This window comes from Oratosquilla oratoria, chromosome 16 (genome assembly GCF_046742065.1).
Source record: "Oratosquilla oratoria isolate Oo_2021 chromosome 16, ASM4674206v1, whole genome shotgun sequence".
Lineage (NCBI taxonomy): Eukaryota > Metazoa > Arthropoda > Malacostraca > Stomatopoda > Squillidae > Oratosquilla > Oratosquilla oratoria.
The window spans coordinates 15,225,065-15,230,247 of record NC_134792.1 but is presented as its reverse complement, the minus strand read 5'-3'; positions in this window follow the sequence as shown (position 1 = coordinate 15,230,247).

Below are 5,183 nucleotides of genomic sequence, written 5' to 3'. Positions count from 1 at the left end.
CTGCCATTGGATACCATCGTGATATTTTGTCCTCCACTATCATTATATCCCATCGTGATATTTTGTTTCCCACTATTATTACATCCCATCGTGATATTTTGTCCTTTGACATTACATCCTAATGTAATATTTCGTCCTCTACCGACATTATATCCTAAAATTATATTTTGTCATACACTGACATATTGCTCTACATTACTGCTATACCCTACTCTGTTTTCCCCAATACACTGTATTTCCCCTTCCCTTTGAGTTTCTACCCCCCCCCCCAAAAAGGAATTAGTTCATTACAAACTCTCACAATGAGGTTTGTAATAACATATTTGCCTCTGAGAGTAAGGTGAATCCCATCAGAATCATAAAGGTCATGACGACTGGAAAAGAGATATCAAGGATCAAGAAAATGGTATCCCAGTTGCGTGCACAATCGTGATTTTCTCTCATTGATCTCTGTGGCTCTACTGTCCCAACACGTGCCAGCATAGATCCTCGGAAGGATCCCACAGACTACGTGACGGCTCCCACGCCCTTTCATCTCCTGAAGAAGGACCTTGTAATTTCGAACAAGTTGGAACTATTTCCACTTCTCATGTTAAGAACAGTTTAGACCTTATTAAAAAACTAGGTGAGGTAAAACGAGACTACAAATTTAGATTAGTATATTATGATATTGTTAGTGTATTTACTAAAGTTCCTTTGGACGATCTTCTAATCTGTTTAAAAGAAGAGTTAAATAAGCACGATTTACCATTACCCTCAGAAACCTTAATTGAACTAATTAAATTGTGTGTTAAAGACTGCAAGTTCCGATTTAACGATCAGTTTTATTCGCAGAAATTTGGCATGAGCTTGGGTAATCCTTTCTCCTCGGATTGAGTAATTTATATATGGATTTTTTAAAATTAAAATATTAAGTAAGATCATTCCCTCCAACATCATATGGCTGCGGTAAATTGATGACATCCTATGTTTGTGCCCCATTCATTTTAATGTAAGTGATTTTTACCTATAACTTTCCTTGGCACTCCTGGTGATAAGCTGGTGGAAAACCCAATTATGTTTTGTGTGGATGTTGTAAGCGTACTGGACATCACATTACCAAATGTCCTGAACCAAGGTGTACCACGTCACACTAGACGATAAAGACCCAAACTTTTGATAGGTCTTCGGTAAACCTCGGTGGTGGAACAAAATCCCCAAATCCTCCCAAACCCATAAATCATATTGTAATTCAACCCTATACATCTCCTGATGATCTCTTTAAAGATTTCAAATCCTCTAGTGAAGTAGTTATAACCCAAAAAGGTCCATTCAACCCAAGAACCATTCTGAGGAGCACTGGCTCTGCTCAATCCATTTTATTTAAAGATGGCCTACCTGGAGTTGAAAAAAGGAGTACTGGAGATAAGACCCAAATAGAAGATCTATCCACGGCCCAGTCCGCGAATCTAGCTAAAGTATTAAATGTAGTCTTGTCAATAAGGAAGTAACAATTGGCCTCAAAGAAAAGTAAATGCCAATTCCTGGAGTTGATCTCATCCTAGTAGTACCTCCCTTAGACATAGTCAAAACCCCTTGTGACAAAAGTCCTACAAATGTAGCAGACCACATACATGAAAGACCTGAAAGGCCACATACATCCCTATGTGCAGTAACTCATTCCAAATCAGTTCCCTTAAACGAAACTGCATCTGACATTTTTATCTATCTACACAAATCATGTCACCTTCTAACCTCATCAAAGCTCAACAATCAGATCCTACTTTAAAACACTTCCATAGATTAGCAGAAGATTCTAAGGATAAAGTGGACAAATTCCCTGGATTCTATTACCAACATGGTATTCTCATGAGATGTACAAAGTCTCTTTTACTTTTAAATTCTGATACTTGGGCAGAGACTCACCAAGTAGTTACACCTCAATCAATTAAATCTCAAATCATTGAAATAGCTCATGATGGTTCAGACGGTCATGTAGAAGTTTGTAAGACCTATAACAAAATTCCATAAATTTTCTTTTAACTCAATCTAAAAAAGAACATTAAAGAATATGTTCAAGCCTACAATGTTTGTCAGCTCGCTGGCAAACCAAATCAGAAAATACCTAAAGCCCCTCTATCAAGGTATCAAGGAACCTTTTTGATAAAATTATCATAGACATAGTGGGGCCATTGTAAAAAAAAGCAGTACATTCTAACTGTAATGTGTCTACTTACGACATTTCCAGAAGCTTTTCCTATCAAAAGGATGGATTCAAAGACCATCGCTAGCTATCTAATAATTCTTTTTCACTCGAGTAGATTTGCCCAAAGAAATTCAATCTGACAGCGGGACAAACTTCATAAGTGAACTCTTTATCAATTTACTAAAAGAATTAGAGATAAAATAAAAACTCTTAACTGCTTATCACCGTGAGTCACAAGGAGCCCTAGAACGGTTTCATCAAACTATCAAAGCAATGCCACGTAAGTTCTGTAACAGCTGACAATCTGATTGGATGAGGGATTACCTCTCATACTATTTGCCATTAGAGAAACCACTCTAGAGTCATTAGAATATTTTCTCTTTGAGCTTATATGATCGACAAGTGAGAGGACCTCTTAAAGTTTTAAAAAATCAGTGGTACAATGAGAGCCCTAACCACCCCAAGCAGACTGTAAATCAATATTTAGATCAGTTGAAACACCGAATGAGGATAGTTCAACCATCGCTTTAGAGAACCTCAGGCTAGTTCAATAAAAAATGAAGGAGCATTTTTATGTTAAAACTAAAATGAGATATTTTAAGCCTAGCGATGAAGTCTTACTTTATTTGCTCACTCCAGGAGCTCCCCTCTCAAATAAATTTCAAGGTCTCATAGATTAGATAAATTTAATTATGTTGTACTTACGCCAGACAGGCGTAAAGACTCAAAATGTAAATCTAAGGAAACTATACCACCGAAGCGACCCTACTGATGAACCACGGAGACCTGTATCTTTAATTTCAAATGTTACTCCTCTTGATCCAATCCTTAACATACCACATCCACAAACAACTACCCCTAACTCCATCTTACTTGAAAATACAGAAACCCTACTCTCACATCTACTCTCATCGCACCGCGATGACATCATGCAACTCCTCACCAAATACCATATGGTATGTAGAGACCGCCCTGGTCTCTGTACCATTGCCGAGCACGACATAGTGCTCAAATGTAATTTTCCTATTCGCCAGAGTCCATACAAGTTGCCCCCCCCCCCACAAAGTGTAGATTCTAGATTCTTCGAGCAGAGATCAACTGTCTATTAGAGACGGGACTAATTGTCCTTAGTTCATCCCCATGGGTGTCAACCTATCTGCTCGCGCCTAGGGAGAATGGCGAGTGGCGGCTCTGCACGGACTATCGTCGCCTCAGCGACGTTACGGTGAAGGATAGCTATCCGCTTCCCCTCATCGATATCTTACTGGACAATACATAAGCCAAACCACCTATATCACTAAGATAGGCCTCTTCATGGGCTATCACCAAATTCCCTATCTCCAAAAACTCAGACAATATCCTCATATATAACCCCTTTTTATCCTTTATAGTTATATTGTCCTTCCTTTCGGGCTATGTGATATCTCTGCTGCCTTTCAAAGGGCCATTAGTGTAACAATCTCTGGGTTACCTAGCACCCACGCGTACTTAGATGATCTCATTATTTTAGCAGATACCTGGTCAGACCACCTGAGCAAGTTAGGTGCCCTCCTTGGTTGCCTAGCAACAAACAGGTTCGTCATCAACTTGGCGAAATCCACGTTCGGGAACACTACAGTACGCACCTTGGGTGCGTCGTGGGAAATGGACAATGTTGTCCCAAACAAGCCAATGTGGAGGCCATCCTGAGATTTCCTGTTCCCCAGAATCGCAAATCCCTTCAACGATTCCTGGGAATGGCGGAATATTACCGCCGATTCTGCTGGAACTTCTCGTCTGTAGCTGTTCCACTTACAGCTCTCACCAGCCCAAAGGAGAAGTTCATCTGGACCACCGAATGTCATACATCCTTCGAAACACTCAAACAATTTCTAGTTAACAAGCCAGTGCTTCAAACCCCAGACTTCTCCCGTCCCTTTGTACTACAAGTTGATGCATCTGGAGACGGAATCGGAGCTGCTCTCCTGCAGACCGGAGCAGACGACAAAACCTTGCATCCCGTCTGCTACTACTCAGCGAAGCTTCTCCCTCACCAACGAGCCTACTCCACGGCGTAAAGAGAAGCCCTGGCGATGGTTTCGGCCTTCTCCCACTTTGAGTGCTATCTTAGTGCTCCCGTGGCTGAGACCTTAGTTTACACCGACCACAACCCTTTGATATTTATCGAGAGAGCCCGTCTCAGCAATCAACGTATCCTCCGCTAGGCCTTGGCACTCCAATCATTCAACTTCCGAGTGGCCCACCAGAAAAATTGAGAACTCTTCTCCTCCCGTGTCGTACAAACTCCCAGTCCAGCTTGCTCCCCCTACGCTGGACCCCAAGGGGAGAGGGGAACTATTACGACCCAGGGATTGAGAATCTCTATAATATTAAATGTCTCTAATATTAAAAAGCCGGTTGGTTGTTTGGAAGTTCTATCTTGTAGAGCTGACTTTCTGGCCCCGATCATATCTATCTGTTACCTGTTCCAACTTGCGAAGCCACGCCCCCTTCTTGTGATCATAAATAGGCAGAGCTTGGCTTCATAAGCCTCTTTCATTCTGATCCTACCCACGGGCTACCCCCCCCCCCTCCTGTCTCCACCGCCCCGTAACCCCTAGCCTGAATTGGTTATGTAAGTACTGAACTGTACAGCATATTTGTCAATCTACGACCCTACAAAACGGAACGACTTGTAGGGCCGTGGTAGCATGATGGTACGGCTTTCGTCTTACAAAAACAAGCCAGTCGGACGAGGGTTCGAATCCCAGTAGATTTTATTTCCAAAGGTCATAATGACACAAAAACACTAGTCGGAAAACTAGCCTGCATAAAGGATTTGATGCAATACAGTACATACCGTGTTTACCCAGGTGCCCTCGGCGGAAACGACAGGCCGTGAACTAAGTCGTTCCGTTTTGTAGGGTCGTGGTAGCACGATGGCACAGCCTTCATCTTATAGAAAGCAAGCCGCTCAGGCGAGGGTTTGAATCTCAGTAGATTTTATTTCCACGTAGAT